Raw genomic sequence first — 27,900 nt, forward strand, 5'->3', positions numbered from 1 at the left:
ATTTTTGTCCGCCAAAAGAGTTGGTGTTGGGACCATTGAACTCATTTCTTGGATAAGGTGATCAAAAGCTTTTGGCAAATTAAGCATAATAAAATGATACCTTACAATCTACAAATGAATGGGAAAGTTGAAAGTACCAATAAGTAGCTTGTGGAAATCCTATCAAAGATCATCTCAAAAAAGAAATGAGATTGGGACAAGAAACTATACATAGTTGTACGTACACACAACATGACTTTGAAATGAGCCATTGGCCACACTTCCTTCAAATTTTTTTATGGAGAAAAGTGTGTATTACCCCTTGAGATCGAGTTACCTACAATAATATTTGCGGTTAACTATTCTTTGGAAGATAAAGATGCACTTTTGAATGATTTATGAGCTTAGCACATCTCAATGAGCTTAAACTTCAAAGTTTATTACATCAAGAGGTGGCTAAGGACCGCATGAAATAACTTTATGACATGAAAGTAAGAACTACACCTTTAAAAAAGAACAACTGGTCATGTACTATGATGTGCATAGGAAGATTTTTCTTAGAAAATTAGAATCTAAGTGGGATGGTCCCTATAAAATGGTTAGAATAGGTGAAAATAAGTCCACTACATTATTAACAAACTTAAAAGGTGTTGAATTTAATAATAAGATTAATCTTTACAAGATTAAGCCTTTTTATCTATAAGCATGCTAATGAGACAAATGCTTTGCAAGTCTATGCCACATTGATCCCAAACCTATTCCCTATCTGGAGTACCCATACCTGGAACAAAGATATGATTAGGGAAGCATCATTTGGTGGAGAAAAGGGTATAAGGTGATTGAGCAAGAAGATGTGATGTTTGCCTAGAAATTTAAGGTATTATGCCATCACTACTTGAGCATCTTGATGAGTATCCCTATAAGTTTCAATGAAGAAGGAAGGATGGAGCCTTTGATTCGTCCTTTGAATATGTTTAATTCTAATTATCATAGTTATGAGTAGAGGAATTGACCATGGTTGGCTATGTGAACCCTTTATGGACCTATATAATGTATTTTAATGGATAATTCAAGGGTAACAATATAAGAAAGGGAGCATTGCGTAGTCATTAGAGATCCCTGGCATAAAGTCACAATGAAATTAGTTGCCTACCTTAGGGTAGGGTTTGTTAACAATATGGAAAAATATAAAGCCTTGATAATGGGACTAAATGTTGCTAAGAGAGGTGGTGTTTTCCATTTACTGTGGATTTTATACTTGGGGAAGGCCCCTACAAATTTTGGTTGCCATCCAACTTCACATATAGAAGTTACAGGGTCAAAATGAGTGATAGTAAATGGATCAAGCTCTTTAAGCAAAGGGAGTCTACGACATATAAATTGGATGAGCTAGATACATGTATTAACCTTGACAGTGTGGAAGAACAAGAAGAGGATGACATGGATATGGATGAGGTGGACTCTAAATCTACTAAACACTAATACTCTAGCATATGCCAAAGGATGGATAGGATCGGATACCCAAGAAAACAAAGTGGATGTAAGAGACTGCAATGGATATGTAGGGAAGATTTGAAGATATTGAAAACTGTTTTAATTAGAAGAAAATTAATGGTGACCAATGCACCTCAATTCAATAGCAGATTATGCTTATGAAGAAGATCTCTCTTTCAAATGTGTTCGTGGCTCCAATCTATCTCTTAATGATGAGATTGGACCTGGTCGAATATGGGGACTCTTATCTGAACATGCTTTATATGGAAGGCAATGGTTAGTTTGGGTGATATAGAAAGTAGCCAAGATCCATCTACCATTATTGCCATGGACCCATAGGCTCCTTAGACGGCATCTCATGCGTATGCCTCTTGCTTTATATGCAGGACGCATGGGTCATAATTTGACTCATTTATTTTATGCTGAGAGCCCTATTTTCTCCTTGGAATAGTGCTTCTTATTGTACATACAATATCAGTCCAAGGGGGGGGGGGGGGGTATCGTATAACTTGTATTGAATTATTTTGTTAGGCCAACAGGACCACATTTTTGCTATAGTCACAAATGATTTATTTCATTATGTCAAGAGGGCCATGTGTCAATTTGGTGTGGGTGCATTTAATGGTCCTTTGTTTTAGTACTGCACTAGATAGGTTTGAAGAAGCACCTGGAGGAGGACCAATTTTTGCATGAATGCTTTTTATGGCTAGTATAGGTCATGTATTTCCTTTCCAAGTTCCTTCTCTTTAAGAAAAATGTGTCACTCTACTTGGGGGGATGGTTTTTCTTTGTCAAGGACTAGCAAGGCATAAAGTCCCAATATTAGGTTAGGTATGTCTAGGGAGGTTTGAGCAATTGTCCACCTCTTGTGAAGACATTATTAGGTATACAAATCTCTATCTTAGAGTTAGTCCTAGTGACCCTATCTTGCTAGCCTACTAAGAAACTATTTTTAGGAATTCCTATTGGTTGTGAGGGAGCTAGAGAAGCTTGACGAATTAAAGAAAAAAATAATAAATATGTTTGGAAAATCTACAATATTGAGAGGTGTGTAAAAAGGGATTCTAACCCTTGAAATAAGAAAATAAAGAAAATAAATCAAAAGAGTAGACGTCCATTGCCTTGCGAAGGCCTAGTAGATTCCTAGGGACAAATCAGACCTGGGGCCAATGCCTCCCCTTCTTGGGGATAGCATCTAGCCAAAGGAAAATAAAGCTAGTTGGAGCAAAAATAGAAGTGAGCAAGAAAAAAGGATTTAATATCACATTGTGAGAGCTTAGTAGGTTCTTGGGTACCAAGACTAGCCAATGCCCTGTTCTCCTAGGGTCACAATATGCTTAGCTCCCTCATTTTTACACATCCCGAGTAGCAAGTACTAAAGAATAAAGAATGTGATATGAATCTAAGTGAACTAGGTAGTCCTCACCTAGTAGGAGTTCTTGGTCTGGTCATCCTAGGTCAAGTAAGCAAGTCAAACCACCACTTAGGATGACTTTTTTGATAGATCTTTTAGCCAGTTTGTGTGTTGGAGCAGTTGGTTAGCAACTCACTCTTGATCTTTTTGTTGGACTATGCTTGGCCTATCCCTCGTGGAATTCATGTCTAGGGGGTAGGGTGACAGCTATGTTCTATGTTATGTTGTGTATTTTACTTGAAGGAGCTTGATGATGTTCATGTTTCCTTTGTGTGTAGACCGGTTTGTGGGTTTAATAGGCTGAGTCCCCTATTCCATGGTTACCAATGAGAGCGGAATTTAAGCCAAATAAAAGGTCAAAAGCATGTCAGAATTTGCCATTTTAAAACAAAAATGCGAGCCCACTAGAAGCAACAGAGGCAAATCTAATCATTTTAAATGTCATTCAAAGATGGATTTTAAAGTCCATCTGAAGACAAATCTTGATATGGTTATGGATTTTTATAAATTTTTTCAAGTGGCAAAACCAATAACTTTAAGTGCCATGTAGTGCTAGAGTCTCAAACTAAAATTTTTCATATCACAATTTGGATGTGGGACATGGGAGATATTGGATTCTTGAGGAGTGAGAGGCCAAGAAATTGTCAAATGGGAAAGGGATTTGGAGTAAGGGGGCAGGGGGGCATTTTTTGGGGAGGTGAAAAAAAGGAGGAGGAGAGGAGGGGGCACAACATTACAAGATGGGGAAGAAGGGGGGTGAGATGGCCATGGCAACCTCAATAGACCCCTACCAATCAATTATGTCATGATTCTTTCACTTTTTTTTTGCTCTCCATTGCCGCCTCTAGCTTTGCAAATGGTGTCCTAGTTAGAAATACCCATTTCTAGTCTTTCTCTCTCCTCTTATGGGCTATTCTTGTGGCAATAATCAAGAGATGTCAATGAGATATGATTGTCTAGCTTGAATTGGATGAAGATGACATGATGTTAATGCTGATATGTGATGACCAACACTGAATAGAGCGTGAATTCATACCAATTTTCTAACTATGTATGCAACTATAAAAATACAGAAGACGGGAGATCCCAATAAGTCTTGTTTTTAATGAAATTTTGGTTCTTTTTTATGTTTGATCATGAAAATGATGCATATATGGCATAAAATTCGATATGAGCATAGTATGTGATGTGTTTGAGTCCTATCATAAAGAAAATATAGAATCTGATATCACATTAATGAGAAATTCATTATCTAAAGTATGGAAAAACACACAAAATGAAGTAGTTTTAATAATAATTGATAAATTTTGTATAAAGAAATTTTGTATATGGATGAAATAGCGTACATTGATTGCCATGGTTGGTCTTTGCTATTGTGTGATAAAAAATTACAAAATAATGAGTATTTATAGTAGAAATAATTATGGTAAATTTAAAAAATAGAGACAAATGAAGTAAAAGTAAGTTTTAAATCCAAAAAAGTAGAACATGTCTGGATGTATGATAGACTGTAGGGCACGAGGTTTAGACTCGGTCTATACCCATTTGCAATGCCCATTTTGGGGGTGATTTAAATGCCTTATAACATAAAGAATGCAATAGAACAAATCAATATGCAATGAGACTGAAATGCCAAGTTTTTTTCCATGAAAAAATAAATGATTGTGCTTTGAAGTATAGAATTTAGGTCTCGTCAAATATTTAAAGGATTGAAAGCACGAGTTATGCCAATTCCATCTTCTAAATGCCGCACTACGTTAGGGAAAAGCATGGAAACAATGTCTTTGCACAACACATAGCTGATTGTTAGTTAAAACTATTTTGAGCTTGCTAGGGCATGACACACTACATATGCATGAAGCATGGTATCAAAGAAAAACTCTTAGATGGATAGCACCTATCTATTGAAGTATTAACCTATGATTGAGCAAAAGAGGTTCCTTTGTTGTAGCTTAGAGTAGTTATCTCGAGGAAAGGTTATGTGAGGATATACTAAATCTCTTGGATCATTAAAAATATAAAAAGAGCGGACTATGTTTCGTTGTTCTTTATATGTTAAGACGGCACATCTTGGGGCCAAATCCATGGTGTGTATGAGAAGCATAGGGGCCACAACATTCAACTAGGGGGATAGGGGTTGGGGGGGGGGGGGGGGGGGGAACATGTGTTACAGGTGGTGGATATAATGACAATTTATGTTTCTTATCTAGTACTCACTCTCAAGTTCTATTTTGGGGGGATACTTGTGCACAAGAATTTTAGTGGTTCTAATTATTGGAGTCCAAGGAATTGTTAATCGAGGGCTATGGAAAACCATCATTGGAAGTTGAAATCTTAAAGTTTGAATACTCATCAATATTTTGATTGACATTGATTTTTGTCGATTTAAAATTTAATGTTAATGTCATCATTAATTTTAACATTAAGGTGATAGTAAGTGTTACTATCATATTAACATCTAATGTTTGCATTGATGCTACTATTAATTTTCATGTTAGCACTATATTTAATATCAGGACAAACTTTATTGTCAATCTTATCAGGGAGAGAGAATAACTATGAATTAGTCTGGGGAGAGTGAAACACTGATATAGTCTAACTTTTCTCATTGAAACAGGGAGAGAGAAAGATTGTAAAGCAGCCTAATACCATGTAGAGAGAGAGAAATGAACATATCAAGGAGGGGAAAAAATCATCACAAGGTGCACAAGATAATGCACAGGGGGGAGAGAGAGAGAGAGAGAGAGAGAGAGAGAGAGAGAGAGAGAGAGAGAGAGAGAGAGAGAGAGCTATTGTGGTGGGCAATCTAAGATGGCACAAATGCATAGAGACAGTGAGAGAGAGGTAGTCATTTGGACATATAGGTCTGTACTTGTGGTGGCTATGAATCAAACTATGTAGTCAAATGGCAGGCTATGATCTCTCCAAAGTTCCTATGTAGGAAGACGTGAATGAGAGAAACAATACTTTTAATTTATGTAACTTGGGTTACCCATACTGGGAGGTTATGTGTTCATCTTTCTTTTGTCATGTAGCCTTGCCTAATTTTAACTCTCCTATACTTTTGTAATCACTTGTCTCTTTTTCAATCAACAACTTGAGCAGTTGATTTAAGGATAAAAGGAAACCCTTAAGCTACCACCTAATTTTCCCAACACACACACACACATGATTGAATAAATCTCCATTAAATACACTCTATTTACTATCCTATTCTTCATAGTGTCATGTTTCTCTCTCAACTCTAATCAACAATTATTCTTGTGATCTCTCTCAATCATCTAATCCTCTCTCGGTTTATACATTCTCTCTCATCATCATGGCTTCTCTCAATGTATCTCCCTTCAATGCACCCATTTCTATCAAACTTCAACACATTGAGGATACTTGTCCAACTTCTCCTAACATGAACCCAAACACATGCATGGGCGATATCTCGAAGTGTCTTCTTCCATTAAATTTGATGGAGATTTGTTGCTAGTCACAATACTCCAAGCTCAAATTAAGGACATGAAATGATAATTGGCCAAGATGCACACTCTCCATTTTCTATTTGTGTCTATGGTAAAATGTTCTCTTTAGTCAACCTGATCCCAGTTCACCCAAAATCAGCATTGTATCATCATGTCATAATCATAATATGTGAAATAGCTTCTACATAGGTTAAACATATAGGATTGTAAACCTATGAGTACCTTGATGAAGCTAGGGCTGAAGCTTTCTATGCATGATGGTAGTGAGATGATTGATGTTGCAATTAACAATGAGCCTATTGGATGACTTATTGATCTTGACAATACATGCATTGACATACAATTTGCAATATCTCAAGTGACTAGGTTTATGCACAGCCCATGTGCAATTCATTGGCAAGCTATTAAGCAGATCTTCATGAGAGCTAATTTTAAAATCGACTTTACAACACAAAAGTGGTTTGAGAGTCGTAAAAGAGGCATTTTTTATGAAAAATAAAATGATCACAGATCAAGGAGCTGGAGTTTTCCTAGATGCATTTTGACTCCAAGAATCCAACGCAAGTTTCCATTCATCGATTAGAGTCCGTTTGACCCTCAATTTAATAATTGCAAGGTTTGGAGTTATGAAGTAGCTACTTGATCCATAAGACAAAAAGTAAGTGACGAAGGCCAACCTAATAGATTTTGATGCTAGAAAGCCATCCATCCAAATAGATCATGAATCCGACATTGTTTGCCCCTCCATCCGAAGAATCAAAACCACTTGTGCAGGAGGGTGTGAATGCAAGAAAGTGAACCACTTATTTTAAAGATTAACTAATGTAGATAACACAAAAAAAGCATGATGAATTGGGGGTGGGGGACCAGGGGAGAGGGGAAAGGCACCATTTTTTTAGTTCCTCTCCAATCCATGGAAATATTGATTTTTGCAATCCTTCGCATAAATGTGGTTCATATGGACTGAGAGAATAAGGGAGAATAGATGTCAATTTGTGATGAAATGTGAGGGATGGATCAAGAAATTGCAAAAGAGACTTCAACAACTATAAATAAGCATCAGTGCAGGTGGCTTCCCATTTTCGAAATACGATGCGTGCATATGTGAATTATAGTATCATAAGCAATTTTTTGTTGAATTTAATGATGAATATTTTGTTCTTACGATAAAAAAATATTGGAAATAGTGGCATATGCTTGAATATGCCTAGAATTATAGAATAATTAGTAATTTCTAGCAATTCATCTAATGGAATCAAAATCATAAAATGTGCAATGTGAGATTTAGTAGAAAAATGATAATTTCATGGATTTTTATGGTTCAAATGGTGTTCTTGTGGAGTTATATTGAATGTAATACTAAATCACAATCCATATAAGCTTCATAAATGTAAAAATAAAAATAGTAATTAGTATTATAATAAATAATAAAAATTTAATAAAAATAGATTTTAAATAAAAATAGTTAGTTTAAGGGTGAAAATTTTTATTAAAAATTAAGTGAAGATCCATGAGTATATAATGGCTATAGAGCATGAGGTTACCCTGGGTCTACATCCATTTATGTGTTAAAGTGGTTGTTTAAAGAGTGTTTTTATGAGAAAAATACCGTGAAACATTAGAAACGCCCTACATAATAAATGAATACATACAAAAGCTTAAATTTCATGAATTTTACATGAAAATACAAGTGCTTGTGCATTAAATGAAGTATATAGGGATTCTCAAGCTATAGGATAGAACGATTTTCTTTAGAAATTGATTAAGTGAGGAAACTAGAAACATCTCCTAGAATGCTTTATCAAAAGAGTGGACAATATTATAAATGTGTTCTATGTTTAGATGGCACATCATGGGGCCAATCCCTAGGGTGTTCGAGAGCCATAGGAGCCACAAATCTGTTGGGGAGGAGCTTTTTGTGTATGTAATATGAGGTGCTAGGCACCTAAATGTTTGGATACTCTCTCTATTGGAGTTGAGATGGGAAGAATCATTGGACTACAAATCAATACAAATACATGATTTAGCTAGATCAATATAGCCTTCAAATGCTCCTGGCCGCGATCCTATGAGGGTAGTTTGGTGAGCATAGGAGCCCACAACTAGAGCCCTAGAGCTAGTTTTGAGCCCATTTTTGGTCTCGATAGGTGGTGCATTTGTTGGGAGCCGCTGATAAGTAGCAATTTTTGAATATTGGTTAATAGGGGCTAGTTGTTTATTGTATGTCCCAAAGAGCATTGAAATAGATCAGTTATTTCCCAAGGAACAAAAGCCTTGTATGGGACTCCAAACACACTTTACCCTTGTGTATTCCTAGTTTCTATAGCAGTCATAAGCTGATAGTTTGATGTCTAAACTCCAAGACAAATGGTTCTTGGATTATCCAGATAATGTTTCCTACTACTCAGAAGCAATCTCCAATAATTTGATCTCCTTGACCTCCCTATTATACCAAAAAATGTGCACAAAACAATAGCTTCTTCTCTATTTCTCAAATACCAAATTTGATGGTTCTGTTCAAAAGGGGTGCTAAAACTCAAGGATGATGATTGGTTATAATTCTCTCAAATCACTCCTTCCCTCTTCACGTCGTCTAGAGTGCTATTTGTTGTGCCTGAATATTGTGATCACGTGCTACCTGAATCCGGTAGCCCTTATTTTTTTAATGACATTTTCCAAAATTGGTTGAAAAGCAACTTTCTTTCTGCATGTCACCATATTCTAGAAGTTTTTTACACCTTTTTAGGATATTTACAAAAATAATATCCAAAATATCAAAAAATACTAAAATAGTCCAAAAATCCCATATTTTTAAAGAGTCTTTACTAGGGACACTAAGATGAATGACTAATATGACATTGACTCTCTATATTAATGAGAAAGATGGAAAATGATACACTCTAGGGTTTTTCACATTGTCTCCATGTAGGGGCATGACAACGGGCACTCATAGGCTAGTTGAACCAACAAGAAAGAAGCAAGGATCACTAGTTGAAACTCACCAAAGAAACCAAGTTCTTAATAAGGAAATTGGTGAAAGATAGATGTGGTCTCAATCTCTTGATTTGGAATAGTCTATGCCCATTGTCATTGAAGGTTATGATTAGGGTAATGATGGAGGCTCATTTGATTATCACTACAACTGAGCAAGATGATAGTGAGGATAAAATTTTTGGAAGTGATTCTAATCGAGAAGTGTCATCCATTGCAATAGAGTTAGTAAATCTTGAGAGAGATGGGGAGAGGAAAGACAATCAAGAATTTCTTGATGATAGATCTGACTGTTTGAGAGATGAAGGGAGAATTGAGGAGGATTTCTTGAGTTTTTTAGAAGATCATGAGGGGGAGGGCTTAGAAATTAAAAGGTTTAATAATGAATTTGAGGATTCAGATTTGTTGTCTAGTGAGGTTGAAGTGGTTGAGTATGGTATTGAGCTTCTAGATGTAGGGATTGATCAAGAGGCTATTGAGATTGTGGATTTTGACTCTTAATGTAATGATGTTGTTGTGTGTGATTCTGATGAGTTTTATTTGGTTTATTGTAACTAGGAGAGGCTTTTATTTGTGAAGTTGCTAATGTTGTTTTGAGTAGAAATACCCTCAAACTTCATGATGTCTGTGTGGATGCTTGTATGATTGATTTGGCCAATAATGAAGAACAAAAAACTTCTTGTGAAATTCTTGTAGCCTCTTTAAGTTCTCCTAGAGTTTTTAATGATTATTGTGATGATTGTGATTGGGGTTTTGAGGATCTTGAGAGTGACATTGATGAGAATATGAGAGGAAACTTGAGTAAGGCTATGAAAAGAATTAAAACATTGAGGCAAGAAACATCTAAAACTAGGCAAAATAAGTTTGAAAGAGATTGTGAGATGGAAGTTGAGGATTGGAGATTGTGAGTATTTGGATGAGGCCTATGACCCTAATTTGTTGCCTAGTTTTTATGTTCATGATGCTTTTGAAGCTTCTTGTGAGATTTATCCTATGATTGTTTGTGAAGATATTATAAAAGGGGTTAAACATTCTTTATGTAGTGTTAACAAGTTGAAGTCATGTCTTATTGAAGATATGAATGGTTTGAATGGCTATCTTGGAGAGGCCCCATGTCTTGATGAGTTTGGTCAGGAGAAAAACCCTTTTCTAGCATTTTCTAATGACTTTTCTAATTGTTTGGATGTTTGTGCGGATGTAGCTAAATTTGCAATAAAGGAAGGGTTGAAACCTTATTCAAAAACCCTAGAATTGTCATGCTCTCTTAGGGTGGATGGGAGGGATATATGGATTGTTGTAGATGATGTGTTTTTCATTAACAATCTGGGTTGTTTTGGGGGTTTTGGATTAGGACTTTTTTTTGATTTTGAATGGAATTTTATGCATGGTTTTTGGCTCATCGAGAAGTTGCTTGAGAGAGTTGTGTCATTGATTTTCTTAGATTTTGAGCTTGATGAGGAGCTTGGGGATAGATCATTGGACTTGATTTTTGATTGGCTTGTAAATGTTTTATCGTTTTATGAAAGCAACTACTATGCATAAATGCTTGAAGACTATGGGAAGGGCTAAATATGTCAAGAGCTTTTGTGTAAATTGAAAACCCCTAGTTAAACATTAGATAGATAGGATTTCTTTGGCTTAGTTGTTTGTGTAACTATTTGTTTTATTGTTTTGTAAGCTGGATTTTTATGTTTATCTAGAGCAGGATTTGTTTTTATCATTTTATTTGGATGTTTTGAGCTTGAAATATTGATAGCCTTAGTCAAGATTGATGTTTTTCTAAACGGATTGGAGCAGGATTTTGATGATAGCTACTAGACATTCTGAAGCAGGTATATGTTCTTGCCAAGGTCTTCACAGATAATGGGGACTATGGGTTTATAGCACTTCACATTTTGCACTTGTTGAATACACTACACTCGGGGGTCATCTCTTGATTTGATCAACTACTTCCATGCCATGGGTTGGGTTAATGCACTTATTGCACCATACTTGAGCACTAACATGGCATGATGCCCATTGCAGCTATATGCAATAAATCTTAGATGCATGCACACTTGAGAGCGCACCTTGTATAGTGCATGCACTATTCGTTGCACACACGAGAGTTGGGATTTTTATCACCGGATTATGAACCTCAGGATGAGTGGAAAAGGTGGTTGGGTGAGTTTGAAGGTCGTGAAGGATTCCTCGAGTTGAGAGAAGGTTTGTTTATTAGGTCAACATCATTAGGACCTTTGTTTCATGAGTATTTGTGAGATTTGGGTGGAATGGAATATAACACTTCTTTCTTCCACTAAGTATGTGAGGTGAGGTTAAAGAATTCCATTTGTGCCCGTAGCCATGAGGATGTTGCCTCTCCAATTCCAACATGATCCCTTTAAAGGGGAGAAGAAGTAATGTGATGAAATGAACATTAACTCATGGCTAGCCAAATGAAAAGTGTATTTTGATTTGTATCAATTCGATGATGCTAAGTACATTAGGCTGATACAAATCATGTTATAGGGAATTTGATGGGTTGGTTTATACCCTAAGCTGGCAACTTGAGTTGATTTTCAACTTGTTTTTTGAAAACGTTTCATACCAATGATTGGATTGAAAATTGTCGAAAATTATTTGAGCTTGATATGGGTAAGAAAAACTTGGGGTTGCAAGTATTCAAAGATTTACCTATTCACTTACTTTATTTATTCTCGCTTGATGCAAAGACTACAAACTCCACACAGTATCCACTGTTGACTTAGTTTATCATGTCTGATATATAGAGGGCCCTATGGTGGATTGCTAGGATTGGGTGGTGCCATACTTGGATCTTTTGATTCAATAGTACCATCGGACCATGGATTTTCAACTTATGATCCTTGACCATGTGGATGCCATTCTTGGCATGCCATGGTTTTTTGAAAAATAATCATTGTATATTGATTATCAAAAACATGTACTTTCTTTTGAGCTTGATGGCAATTTCCATGTGATCGAGGACTGTTTACCCTTCGGGATTATAGAAAACAATATACGTATAATTTCAGCAATGGATTTTACTTAGTGTTTTTCTGATCCAACAGTTACTACTTATATTTGTTTCATTGAAAAAGTTTAATTTTTTGATAATCAATGTAATTCAATTTCTTTTAATAATAATCTTAATATGAGTTTAAATGTAAGTGAGTATTTGAATTTGATATTACATGAGTATGCAAATGTTTCTTATTTGAGTTTCTCAATGAACTTTTGCCATCTCACTGAGCCTTAGACAATAGGATTAAAAATTTTCCCGGTAGCCATATCATCTCACAACAACCTTATAGGCTTAGCCCCGAGAAAGAGGAGGATGAGATACCTAGGCAACTTCAAGACTATTTGACTAAAGATTATATTGAGCCAATTAAATTCCCATGGGGTGCACCTATCCTTATCACCAAAAACAAGGATGGCATGATGCGACTTTGTGTCAATCACAAAGGTCTCAATAAGGTGATCATCAAGAATAAATATATGTTGCCAAGAATGGATGATCTTATAGATTAGCTTTGTGGTGCACGCTATTTCACCAAAATCTATATAAGGTTTGGAGACATCAGATATAGATAGCTTTGGAGGATATCTCAAAAACTATGTTTTGAATGCAGTGTGGAAATGATCAATTTTTGGTCCTACCTTTTGGATTGACCAATGCTTCAGTAACTTTCCAATAGATTATGAATGCTTATTTCATTTGTATCTAGGAAAGTGGATAGTTATTTTCATCGATGACATCCTTATTTATAGTAAGTCATTGGAGGACTATACCAAATACTTGCATATTATCTTATGTCTCTTAAGATGAGAGCAATCATTTGCCAAACTATCCTAGTGCAAGTTCTTTCACATGGAGTTGTTATTGATCTCAAAAAGGTACAAGTGATGCTTAATTGGCCTATTTCGGAGACCATAAGGCAAATAAACTTATTTTTAGGTTTTACTAAATTTTTTCATAAAATCATTAAGGAATATATTTATATTGTTGAAATCTTAACACGTTTGCTTAAGGTATCCAAAGCAAGAAGAAGCATGTTAGTTATTAGAACTAGCGAGCTGAATCAATATTTTTAAACACTGAAACGACTTAGCATTGCATCAATGTTGCAATTTAGTTTCAATAGTACATTGGAATAATCAAGAATAACCATCCATAACCCCTCTTTAATCATGGATACCCCTTCCAAGAGGTATGTCTACTATGAAATGTTACAAGAGCCACTATTGAGAGCAGATTTTAGAGCCCAATTTTGAAGCAGAAAAGTGGCCCGAGAGGCATTAAGATCAATTTTTCATGCTAAATGAAACAATTGCAGATCGATGAGCTGGAGTTTTCCTGGATGGAGTTCGATGCTAGGAACCCAATGCAAGTCTCGATTCATCGATTAAAGTCCATTTGACCCCCCATTTAATTCCCACAAGGTTTGGCATTATAAAGCAGATATGTGATCCAAGAGCTGGAATATGTATGATGGAGGCTAGGTTATGTGAAGCCAGCCAACCGGTCCAATCTCAAATCCAAGCTCATTTACCCCGCCAACACACAGAAAACCACTTGTGCCAAGTGCAATAAGAGAGTTGGAACTAGTTTCTTTTGTTTAAAAGCTTAATAAGCTTGTTAACTTCATGACAACTGAAAAGACACAAAATATGAAACGTAGGGGAGGCACCGTTTTTCTGGACTCCCCCAAATTTGATTAAAAATGGCATTTTAAACAGCCAATGGAATCAGAAGGAATGAAGAGGGCAGAAAGATATTGATTTTCTTCACCATCCATTGCTCCAATCTGATCAAGAATTGATGCATTCAATCAAAAGATCTAATTTTATTATTTCTCTCTCCTCTCTCCTCTTATTGTGTGTTTCCCTGGATTAATGCAAGAGAGAAGGGGGTGGGTTGAGATGAAAGTTTTTGATCGTGGGATGATGTGATGTCGGAGGGGTTTTAGTTGAAAGGTTGTATCCACTCGGGATCAGAGATAGAAGGAAGTAGAGAATAGGAGGTAGAAGAGAAGAAAAAGAATAGACAAGAGATACACAAGATAAAGACAAAGCACAATGAATCAAAAGCACTATGTATTGATAGAACCTAAGAAGATAAGAAAATTCATTGTCTGGCACTACTCAGAAGCAATCTCCAAGCATTAGATCTCATGGATCTCCCTTATAGACAAAAAAAGTGCATAAAACACTAGCTTGTACTTTGCTACTCTGACCGCAAATCTATTGGTTCCGTTACCTCCAAAAGGGGGTAAAACCTAAGGACACCTGGTCATGATTCTTCCAGATCAATTCTTCTTCTTCTCCCAATTCAGAGTATTGTTTGCTACCTGTAAACTACGATCGTGCGTTGCGCGATTTTGCCAGTCTTTCTTTTTGCATGAAATCTCTCAAACTGGTTAAAAAAGCAACTTACTTTTTGCATGTCACCCTATTTTAGAAGTTTTCTATAGCTTTTTGGGATATTTACAAGAAATACTATCCAAAATATCAAAAATAGGCTAAACTTGTCCAAAAATCTAGTATTCTTGAACCATCCATACTATGGACATTGACATTAATGACTAACATGGCATTGACTCTCTAGATCAATAAGAAAGTCAAATGATGATGCACTCTAGAGTATTTCACATTGTGTCTCCATAGCGGCACGACAACGGGAGTATAAAGCAACATAGATCCAAGTTGGGACAGATCGTTAGCAGCTGTCGTGAAGTGTCAGCGGGCCTCCAATTACGAGATACATATGTCATAAGGTACGATTTCATGAGTAAGTTGTAGATTTCATTGTTTTATGAGATAAATTTTGGTTGGAAATGGTTGAAAATGATTGTATTTGGTTGCCAATGCTCTAATTTATCAGTAATGTTAAAGTAATCAAGAAAACTTAGTCATCTAATAATTTTATTCCAAACACGAAAAACTCGCAACATTGTGGTTTAAGAGAAATTATGTGTTTTTTAGAGTTTTGTTGTGCATATAGTGTTCTTATGGGTTGAAATATGATAAGAAAATCATTCTTAATAAGATCAATCAATCTAAATCAATAAATAATTAAATATTAATAATTATCTATAAATAAATAGTAAAAATAATAAAAATAAGTTTTTTGCATCTAAAAAGTAGAGGAAAATAAGATTTATATTTGTGAATCTATGGTAGAGTTGAAGCATGAGGTTTAGCCTCAGTTCACAACCCTATCTCTATGTTAAAGTGGGTCTTTATTGCTTTCATGAAAGAAAGATACATGAAAAATGTTCCCAAACCTATCACCGAATGCATAACATTAAGAGGTGGGGAGAAGGGGAGGGGGGTTTGAGTGTTTAAAGTACGCTGAATTCTAATATTTTTATAATACATGGCATATAGGGTATGTTGTTTTCTAAAGTTAAGAGGGTCTAGTAGCAAGAGAATGCTCAGTATACTAGCGCTAACCAATGCATCAATCACTGTTTAGAAGAAAGGCATGAAAAGAGCTATTTTTGCACTTTTACAATGCTAATTGTTAATGAATAAACTTGTTTGAGCATAGTAGTCATATACAATTGCATTGCACACACCACATGGTATAATCTTATGTGCATAGCAATTGTTTTCATGGAGGATAACCTACGTTGAGAGTGCGAGGTACCCTAAAGTATAGGGTTAGTGGTTCTTTCCTTAGGAAATATTAAGTAAAGATTATCTATTATCTCTTGGATGGATCAATTAAAAGAGTGGATTATGTATTGAATATACTTTATGTATTCAAAACGCATCTCAAGGCCAATCCCCAAGGTGTAGGAGAGTCGTAGTTGAGCCATGATAATCAGCTAAGGGGTGCTCCCTTTGTGTGTGCTTATGTGACGTATAACACCAATATGTTTAGGAATCCCTTTGAGGAGTGTGGGGAAGGATTATCCATTGGACTACAATCCGTACAAATGCAAAAGTTTAGTATTCGAGGTTAGGTAGTATACCCCTTAGACACTCCTGGTTGCAAGGCTATGTGGGGTGGTTTGAGGTGTGTAGTAGAGGCTTGACTAGTGCCATAGGGCCAGTATCAGGCCCATTTTAGGTCTTGTGATATGGTACATTTTATGGTAGCCACTAATAAGTGGCGGTTTTCGAATCTCGATCAATAGGGACCAGTTTATTAGTGCATGTCAAAAGGCAGTGAGATAGAATATACTTCTAGGAGCAGTTGATTATTGCCATGTGACAACTTGGTAGGTTCCTAGGGCCAAGTCATGGAGAGCTGTATTTTAGGAGCCGACTTTGAGTCGAGATCTAGAAGCGATTCGAGCCCGCTTTGAAGCGAAACCATGGCCGAGACATGTTAAAGAGCCAAATTTCATGAAAAATCAAATAGTAGCGGATGACTGAGTTGGAGTTTTCCTAGATACATTTCGACATCAGGAATCCAATGCAAGTCTCGGTTCGTCGATTGGAGGTCGTTTGACCCCCCATTTAATCTTTGCAAGGTTTGGCATTATAAAGCGGCTATTGAATCTAAGAGGCGGGAAGTGTGCACAGAAGGCCAAGATGATGGAGTTCGATGGCAAGTAGCCGCCTGGCCAGTCGGATTTCAATTCCAAGTTCGTTTGGGCCCTCAAAATCAGAATGTCCACTTACATGCAGTGCGTGAACAGAAAGTCATGAACTAGTTATTTTGCAACTTTAAGCTTAAAGCTCAATTATTGAAATGCTAATCTCAACAAAATGAAATGTCATGAAGGCAGGGCCGCATTTTGTCATGTGGCCAATTTTGGGGGAGATTATGGCATTTTTCAACTGATAGAGATTATCGATATGGAGAGGGCCCGAGCTGCATCTGATCTTCACTCTCCATCATTGAAATCTGATCCGAGAATGATGTACTATGCAAAGATAATGAAAACCAATCTTTCTCTCTCCTCTCTCCTCTTAATGCTTGTTCATGCGTATGAATTTAAGAGAGGAAGGGGGTGGGGTTTGATGACAAATTTGGATGCAATGATGTTGACAGAGTAGTAGAGGTTTTAGATTGGATCAAGGGAGTGCATTAGCGGCAAAAGAGAAGCATCAACGGCCTTACGAGCACGGCTTACAGTCCGAATTCGGGGTCTCTATGTGTAGGTATGTGTTCTCTTTGTTTTTTATGAAAAAATGCTTAAGTGAAATGCTGGATAATCTTTGTTCGTGGTTTCTTATGCTACATACCCTCTAAAATCATAATGAAAATAAAAAATTTTAATGACATAAATTTCCCGCAACACACGCAAAACCCCTAAATTGTGGTTTTTATGGAAAAATGATAAAATTTGGGGTTTCATTGGGTGTTTTGAGTTCATATTAACAAAAACTTGGTATGGAAGTGGAGATAAGTAGTTTTGATCAGTAGAAACTAAGAACTCCAAATTTCCATAGTTTTTTGAGCAAATAAATAGCAAAAAATAGTTAAAAATAGAGAAAATTAGGGTTTTTGAGATAGAAATTTAAGGAAAAATATGATTAATGTTTGTGGATGTTTAGAAAGGTTGAGGCATGAGGTATAGTCTCAAATCATCCTTGTTTGTATGTCTTAGTGAGTTTTTATTTCTTTATACATTGAAAATGATAAAAAACCAAACCCTACACCTATGCAACGATGCAACACATAAACGATAGGGGAAAAAGAGGGGTTGTGGAAGCGTTTAAGTGATAAAAATGATGCAAAAGTCTAATATTTTTTTGTACACGTCATATAGGGTGATTGCTTACTTAAGTTAAATAGACTAGTAGCACGATTAAGTTCGGTGCTAGTCTCTAACAACGTAGCAACAATGCATAGATTGAAAATCATTGAAGGGCTGATTTTTTCACTCCACTGTGCTGATATTTAATGGTAAATGCTTGAGCACAGTGGTCATACTCTTTTGCATTTTGCTTGCCACATTGTATAAAAACCTAGATGCATAGCACTTGTATGCCAAACATTGACCAACGTTGAGAGTGTGAGAAAGTCCTTGGTGTAGGATAGATGAGCGATTCCTTGGGGTAAGTCTAGTGAGGAAATATCAACTCCTAGATCGTTCAATATACAGAAAAGTGGAGCTTGTACGTTTGCTCTTTATGTTGAAGCAGCGCATCAGAGGGCGAATCCTTGAGATGTAGGAGAGTTGCAGTGAGGCTACGGTGTTTCAACCGAGAGGTTGCCTCCTATGTATGTGATACATGGTATATTAATACCAATGTGTATGGGATCTCCCTCTGAGGAGTAGGGGAAGACAAACATTGGATTGTGCCCTATTACAAATGCAGAATCGATATTAGAGTTTAGTGTAGCATGTCCCTTAGACGCTCCAGGAGGTCGTGAGGTTGTGTGGGGTGTCTTGTGTGTGTTAGAGGTCGCTAGTGCTAGAGAGCCAGTGTTGGGTCCGTTTTAGGTCACAACACGTGGTGCATTTTCTAGGAGCTACCTACAAGGGGCGGTTTTCGTGCCTTGGTCAATTGGGACCTATCATCTTGTGTATGCCAGAAATTAGTGAGCTAAACTCACAAGACCGTCAAGCGGAGCTCCAAAAGTAAGAGAGGGTTGAACAAGCTAGATGATGGGCTGAGATAAATAGAAGATACTCTCCACAAACGAGCAGCCCAATAGCTTTGCAAGGGCATAGTTTTAATAACCCTAGCTCAGCACATAGTCCATTAGGGGGAGGAAGCTCTAGTTCTCCCCCCCCCCCAAAGCACTCCCTCCACTTCGAGTGGACCTCTAGTTTCAGTTGTTCGAACCCCTGTAATAGTAGCAAATCCAGTTGTTACTCTGGTGGCACAACCTATTGCCATACCTGCTGGAACAACAGATTTGCCAACCCTAGGTTTCCCCCTGCCCATTTTTAATGAGTTAGTGGAGGAGGATGCGGAACTACACATTAATGAGTTCCAAAAGTTGATGTTCAATTGTCGCATCTAGGATGAATGACATCTAATGATAATCTTTAATATGACTCTCAAAGGAAGAGCTGCCACATGGTATCACGGCCTAGAGGCTAGAACCATACTACCATTGATTTATTTTTCAAAGCCTTTCGAAGGGAGTTTGCCCCCAAAACGGGTGGTCAATATTGGCTACATGTATTAAATGTGACACATCAAGTTCTATTATGTAGCCTCCATAGCCATGCAATACCTAGGCATCTTGGAGCTTGTGGATCTCTCACTATAGGCCACCATTGATCATGATGTCTTCTAAGCAAATTTTCCTCGACATTAAGCGCTCCATCCTATTACAAAAAACACCAGGATTGATGCACACTACGACCAGCATTGACAAAATCATGGAAAGCTGACGAAAATTACGCCTGTTGTTGTCGTCCGCCTTGCGCGCTTGAATCGGGCATCAATCTCTTGAGCATCATCATGGGGCTTTGGTAGAGCATGAAGAGAGCTAAATTTCCATTTTAAAAAATTTAAAATGATTAAGTGTAGCTCCTGTAATGTCAAAAAACTAGGTTGCCCTCAAAAACCCTAACTATGACTCCATAACCAAACTTCACCAAGCTAAAAAATCTCATCATTTTCTCGCTTCTGCCACTAGAACAACCCACTGCCACTCAAATCTGAAGGTCCCAGATTTTTTTGATAAGTCTAAAGATGATTTGATGATGATCCCTCAAGTCTAACATGGGCAAAGATTCTCCAACGTTTCAAAGGAGTCGAGTTTCATACCTTGCAGTCCCGCATCAAACTGATCCTAATGAAGAAGGGCTTCTAGGCCATTACCACTGGAAAAGAAAAGAAGCCTCGTGATGCGGATCTTGTTGTCACTTGGCAAAATAATGATGATAAGGCTTAGGCCATTATCAAACTGGAGCTAGACGACATCTATATCCACCACATGGATAACTATGAGACTTCAATGTATACATGGAAGAGACTTGACACTTTATTCGGTGCACAGTCTAAATCATCAAAGCATGGTCTCTTGATTGAGTTTTTCAGGCTTGAAATGAAGTCCAGCACATCACTTTCCACACATCTAAATTACATGGAAGGACTTCTAACCCAACTTGCAGGAATCAACATTAAAATGGAAAAATATGTTTGCATCGGTGTTCTACTTAAGAGTTTGCCTCCTGAATACAATAATGTATCAATAACTCTAATTAATATATCAAACCCTGAACTTGTTGATATCTAGGCATCACTGTTAGAGGAGGAAAAGAAGCTAAAAACTAAGGAAGAACCAAGTACCTCTAGAGATGAACATGCATTATATGTTGGCAACAGGTACAAAGGCAAGAAGGATCAGCTCTTCTGTGGCCTCTCCAAAAGGACCAGACACTAGAACCGGACTTCTGTGACATCAAAAAGAGGTCCCAAAAGGCCTATCTAGTTTCAATCAAAGAAGAAGAAGAAGACGGAGCAAAGGAAGAAGAAGAAGAACAACAACAACAACAACAACAACAACACTAGGAGAAGGACAAACCTCATCAGTCCTTCTTTTCAAATAGATGTTTTTAGTTTTGTATTTCCTAGCCTTAATGCCTCAAACATAAACTTGTAAACTCCTCAGTTAGCCTTGTACTACAATCTCTGTACACTTTGTGAGGCCCCTGCTACAGTCTTTGAATGTCCATCATGTTTGTGGTACCCACACTTAGCATTTTCTGCACGACAGCCTCTGGTGTTTTTCCATGTTTATGGTGTGCCCACACTTTGTAGGTATTTCTTTCACTAAAGCCTCTATACGCTTTGTACTTCTGGTTCTGATTGAGGAGGGGTATTGAGATATTTGCAATCACACCCACTTCAATCCCTTTGTGAGGATCAGTGAGGGCTCAGGACCAAAATCCCATATGCACAATAAGAGAAAGTACCACCACTCAATTTCTATAAAGCATTGTACTTGCACTCTTTTTCTAATGCAATGATAGTACTCTTTTCTTTCCAGTAAAGTGTCATGTCATTGTCAATACACAAGATTGTATTTATGAGTCCAAGTCTCAATCTTGGAACCTAATTCATTTGTGTAACAATTTGTCCTTATTAGGTTCAATGTCTTCATGAGTTTCTTTTTCCTCTTTCAACCTCCATAGCTTCCGCATCTACCATGCTCTAGATCCCGCATATTTTAACATGATGTTCCCTTGCATCGTGTTATCTTTGACAAACATCACAGTGCTTAACATAACTAAAAGAATCTTGGAAACTCAATGGCCACCAATATCCAGCACTGAGAGCTTTTTGGGCAGTAATCCAGTTAGCAAAATGTCCCCCACATACTGAATCATAACACTCCTCAAGGAATAAATGGTACCTCATCAAGTACTACACAATGATGATAGATATCATCTACTCCACTCCAATATAAGTTACCCACTATAATAAAAAAATTTAATGCTTGTTGCTTGATCTTTCTTTTTTCAAACTTTGATAAAGCAACCCCAAATCCCCTTGTAGATAAATAATAAGTTATAGTTGCATACCAGGAAGGGATGGAAGCTTTATCGATTTTTAATAGACCTTCAATATCACTTCCTTTAGCAAAATCTCCTTTGACTCCCCGAAATCCACAAGACATTCCACAATACCTTGCAACTTCAGTGGCTTGCTCATAATCTCATCATCAAACTCCTGCAAAGTGATTAACCACTTTGCTAACCAATTAGGCGGCTGCAACTTGTTCAGTAATAATCTGAGTCTTTCCACCTTCGTAAAGAATACTATCTTCTCATAGAGAATATAATGCCTAAATTTCATCATCACAAAGACCATTCCAAAGCACAATTTCTCCATGTATGTATAATTAACTTCAGATATCCCCAATTTCCTACTAGCAAAGGCAATTGGATGATACCATTTCTCCTCCCAAATTTGAGCTAAACAATAGCTAATACTATGCATTGTTGCTGCTGAAAATACATAGAAAACTTTACCTCTTCTAGGTGCTTTTAAGATTAGTGCTTTTGCTCATTCCTACTTCACATCCTCAAAGGATACTTGACATGCCTTGTTCCACTCAAACAGACAATTAAAAGATAGAAGGTTCATCAATGGCAATGCTCTTTCCGCGAGTGTAATCTTCAATAATATCCCACTGATGATGACAGAAAGTTGTGCACCTCTTTTGGAGTATGTGGCGAGCTCATAGAGACTAGAACCTTTATCTTTTCAAGGTCAGCTCACAATACCAATTTTACTAACCACATGGCCGAGTAACAACCCATAGGGTACTCCAAATACACACTTTTTATGGTTAAGAGTAATGTAGAATTGTCTATAATGCTCAAAACATTTCCTCAAAATAATCAATTGCTGCTCCCTTGTGGTGGCTACCCCCAGATCATTAATAAAGACTTTTAACTCCTCTAGGGAGATATCACCAAAGGTCTTACCAGTTGTTTGTTGCCAAGACCCAAGCTCATTGCATAGACCAAAGGCCATCACATGATACGCAAAGGTACCAACGATCGTAATAAATGTCATTTTCAATTTTTCTTCCTCTGCAATAGCCATCTGGTGATATCCAGCAAAGCAACGAGTAGTAATCCTTAATAGTCTGCTTACTAAGCTCTCTCAAATATATGCAAAGCCGAATCTCATTGTTCTTATCCTTCTTGATAATGACTGGTGAACACCATTTTGTGTGTTGAACTGGAAATATCAAGCCATCTTTTCATATTTTTGTCAATTCTTCAAATAGCCCATCCCTTAATTAGAAAGGCATACACCTTACTTTCTATCGTACAAGGCAGCCACCTTGCTTCAAAGGAATCATATTAACAACCATGAGAGGAATGCCTATCAGCTCATCATAACTCCAAGCAAAAATATAAAAAATTCTTGAATCAAGGACACATAGTCCTTCCTTTCTTCAGAACTGAGCATGGACCCTAATTTAATTGGTTCGTGAATCATTCATCATACCAAGGTCGAGCTCAATTACATCCGCATCCCTTAGACTCTCTTGACCCTTTATTGGCTCATTCAAAGGTCCTGATAGATATTCTTTATAGTGGACCCCTCATTGGGATTTCCACTTGATGACATCTCACTAGCAGATGGAGCATCTAGCGTATCAAATTCTGACACAAAGATAGAGGAACTCTCTCACTTTGAGGAGATTCACGATAGGCATCTACTACTACACGTCTAGCACCTCGACCGAAGATCAATTGCCCAGCGGGTATATCAACCTAACAATCTGCTTGTAAGATCCATGACCTACCTAGCAATACTTGATAGCTAGGTCGCCCTACAAACCTAATGACCCTAAAGCCTAGAATGCATTCTACATTGGCAACGGTCACATGGACTTTAGTAATGCAACCTTTGGTTTGTCTTAAACTGTCATCAGCCATTCGGAGGATCGTGGAGGCATCTTTTTTTATTTCTAATCCCGATATCTCCATCAATTCTGAACTCATAATGTTGACAGAGGATCCTGTGTCCATAATAGCAAGGTCCACTAATATTCCATCAATGTATGCTACTACCCTCGGACAGTGCTTTTCAGCATTCTCAAACCAATCATCTCCTACTTGAGCTATTCCCAAGGGCTCAATGCTATACCTAGTGCATAAAATCTTCTTAAATTCCTTGCACACTCCTGGAGACAACTTAATCAACTATAGAAGATTTACATCTAGCTTAACTTCGCAAAGAGAACTTGCTAAATCGAATTCATGATAGCTAGTAAGAGCTCGCTTTTCTCGCCAAATCATTCTCTCCTTTGGTCTTTGAACCAACTTTTGTGCTTCTTTCTTGGCTTTTTTCCTTCTTCTTTGGTGACTCCTTATCCTTCTTGGGGTTGGCTTTACCATCTACAGTCTTGAGAGGTCCACATTCCATATTGGGATTAAGTACTTGTGTCCCCTTATCATCTTGCTTGGGGTTTCCCTCGACAGGTTTTTCCTTGGCTTTGTCGACTTCTTTACCCTTTTGACCTCTCGTAATAACCCGTAGATTAGAAGCCTTAGTGCCATTGACGCAAACACCTTCTATAAGGCTAACTCCACTGCCACTAGGTAGCTTCTCTACCATAGCTTTCCCTCTTTGTAATATTTGTTTCGGTCCTTCATCTTGCTGGAGATTATTCCCTTGCGCTTAATGATTAACTTAACCTAGCTGTTAACTTCCTTGCTAGAGAGAGTTAATCTTACTCCAACAAGTACTAGCTAAATGGTTGGACTTCCCACATATGTCATATTTAACATTTGGACAATTCCTAGGGAAATGTTTGCCACCACACCACTTAGAGCTAATTCTTGAGGGATCACCCTCTTCAAGGCGTCGACTCCCTATCAAATTCTGCTACTTCTTAAGGAAATTAACATCAACGGCTATTTGTCTATATTGTTTGCTAATCATATCAGTATAGTGCTTCATCATATCCTTAACTTCGCCAAGGACATTCAAGGCACTTGACTCATAGCTACGATCATCTACCTATCGTTCCATTGGCCTAACCACTTGATGAGGGATTGGATGTTGATTCCTTGGAACAATGGTGAAATTTATTGTTGGGCTTCCAACAATTGGTGGAGCCATCTCACTAGTCATAGGCATGGTCATACTAGGAGGAGTTGGCAACATGGGCACATTTGAAATTATGCTTCCTCTCCCATTAGGAGGACTCATGGGCATCCCTTGACCTCCATTCGTCAGCGCTAAAGTATTTCCAAACCCTAAACTTGAAATCTAGTTTGCCCTAGAGGTATAGGCCACTTGTAATCACAATTCTACCTCTTCTGCTCATGTAATAGCTGTATCAATGTTAGCAAGAGCAACTGCTCAACCACACTTGAATGTTAAAGTCTAGCCCATTCAAAAAGTATTGTAATTGAGCAGCAGACAGCTCGAATAGGAATATAGGTTTACAACTTATGGAATGCCTCCTTCCATTTCTTGGTATATCCACAGACATTCTCATGAGGTTCTTGATGTGTAACATTGAGGACACGTAGCCAATACTGACCTTCCCTTTTAGGGGTAAACTCTCTTTGAAAGGCCACTAAGAATAAGTCAATCATACTTATGATTCCAGCCTCTAGGCTGTGATACCACATTATAGCTTGCCCTTTCACAGTCATATTGAAGAACATCATCAACTGTGCTTCATCTTGAATTCGATAATTAAACATTAACTTTTCGAATTCATTGATATGCAGTTTTGCATCTTCCTCTGCTAACCCATTAAAAATGGGTAGAGGAAACCCTAAGGCTGGCAAGTTTGGCATCCCTACTAGGATTGCAATGGGTTTCACCACCATGGTAACAATTGGATTCGCTAAACGAGTTTGAAAAATTGGAACTGTCACTCCACTCAAAGTGGACGGAATGTTTGGAAGGGGAGAAGTACTAGAACTTCCTCCCCCTAACGAACTATGCGTTGAGCTAGGGTTACTAAGACCCCACCCTTGTAAGGATATTGGACCACTTCTTTGTGGAGAATATCTTCTAATTATTTCGGCCTGCCGTCTAGCCCATTCATCTCTTTCTTGCTTTTGAAGCTCAGCTTGACGGTCTCGTGAGTCTATCTCACTGACTTTTGGCATACACTAATGAATTGGTCCCTATTGACTGAGATTCATAAACCACTACTTATTAGTGGCTCCCAAAAAACACACCACCTTTCGAGACCTAAAACGAGCCCGACACTCACTCTAAACACTAGTTAGGCCTCTCTATACTCAAAGAACACACCCCCTGGGCCTTGCGGCCACTAGGAGCATCTAAGGGACACACTGCCCTAACTTCTATTGTAAATTTCGTGTTTGTTTTAAATTGTAGTCCAACGGCTAAGCCTTCCCCACACTCCTCTCACAAGGAGTCTCTACACATATATCAGTGTAAAAATACCTCGTAAGCACAAGAGGCACCCCTTGGGTGAATGTCGTGGCCCCACTACAGCTCTCCTACACCTCGAGGATTGGCCCCTCGATGTGCCACTAACACAAATAGCACATACATCACAAACTCCACTCTTGTTTTCAAACATTCCAGAAGATATAGATATTTTCCTGACTAAATAGTTCCCAAGGAAACCGATTGTCTAAACCTACAGCTTAGGTATCTCACATACTCAACGTAGGTCATATATATAAATACAATTGCCATGCATCGAGGAATGACACGATGAGTTGTGTGCAATGTGATTGTGTGTGAACCATATCATTTTATGATTTAGAAATCAGCATTGTGAAGTGCAAAGACATTTCTTTCAATGATTTCAGCCTACAAGTAATGTTGTGTTATTAAGGGTCAGAACCGAGCATTCTCGTGTTGCTTGACCCTCTTAAACTTAAATTATAAACGTCTTATATGATATGCACAAGAGAATAGATTAGAATTTCAAATGTTATCAGTAGCTAATCACCCTCAAAACCCCTCCTTCTCCCTACCGTTTAGGTTATGCATGGGTTGATAGGTGTAGAATACATTTTTTCATGTGTTTTTCTTGTAAAAGTGGTAAAAACTATACTTTAACATAAAGACAAGGCTGAACTAAGGCTTATCCCTCTTATGCTCCAGCCATGTTATACATCCACAAACATAAAGCATACTTTTTCTTACTTTTCTAATACGAAAACCTAACTTTTCTCATTGTTCCACTAATTTTCTTTATTTATTTAGATAAAAATTTTGATATTTTTTATTTATGGGTTGGGATTGATCATAATCACTGAGAATTGATTTTAATTTCACTTCTAATCCACATGAACCCCAAAATCACAACAAAACCTCCAAAATTTATCATTTCTATGAAAACTGCATAATTGTGGGTTTTGCCTGTTTTGGCATAAATTGTTATATGACTAAATTTTTTGGTTTTCTTCAAGGTTTCTGATATATTTCAGCATTACCAATCAAAGGCAACTATTTCTAAATAATTCCATCAAACATCCATCATAAAACAAATGAATCTATTACTTACACATAGAATCACGCTTTTGAAGACACGTATTTCATGGTTGGGAGACCGGTGACGCTCTCTCATAACAACTCGATCTACGATCCCCTTCGCTCCAGCACCATCATTCAATCAAAAACCTCCATCGCCCTCTCTTTTACATTGATCCATTAGAACACTCCACAAGAGGAGAGAGGAAGGAGGAGAGAGAAAGACTAAAAACAGATCTCTTTGTTTAATGCATCAAATTTAGTGATTTCTGGAGCGATGACATGCAAAAAAATTTAGGATCTCATGCCCTAGAGCATTTCGCCTGATTCCCATGGTCAAAAAAACTCATTTTTTTGCCATGAAAGGATGCATCGAAAAAATGTTTTTTTGTGTTTTGGCCCTCTTAATCAAGTTATTAAGGCTTAACATTAAAATATTAAGGCTTCACACTATAGGTAAGTGGATTTTTCATTTTCGGAGGTGCAAATGAGCTGAGATTTGAGATCCATCTGGACGACTGACTTTGTGATGTCAAAATCTATGAACTTGGCACCCGCCACACACTTTCCGGCTCTCAGATCATGTAGTTGCTTCATAAAGTGAAACATTGCAAGGATTAAATGGGGGGTCAAAAGAACTCCAATCGACAAACCGAGACTTGTGTTGGGTTCCTGGCATTGAAC

The sequence above is a fragment of the Lygodium microphyllum genome, chromosome 15 (genome assembly GCF_053477565.2).
Source record: "Lygodium microphyllum isolate KBCC chromosome 15, Lygodium_microphyllum_v1.1.10, whole genome shotgun sequence".
Lineage (NCBI taxonomy): Eukaryota > Viridiplantae > Streptophyta > Polypodiopsida > Schizaeales > Lygodiaceae > Lygodium > Lygodium microphyllum.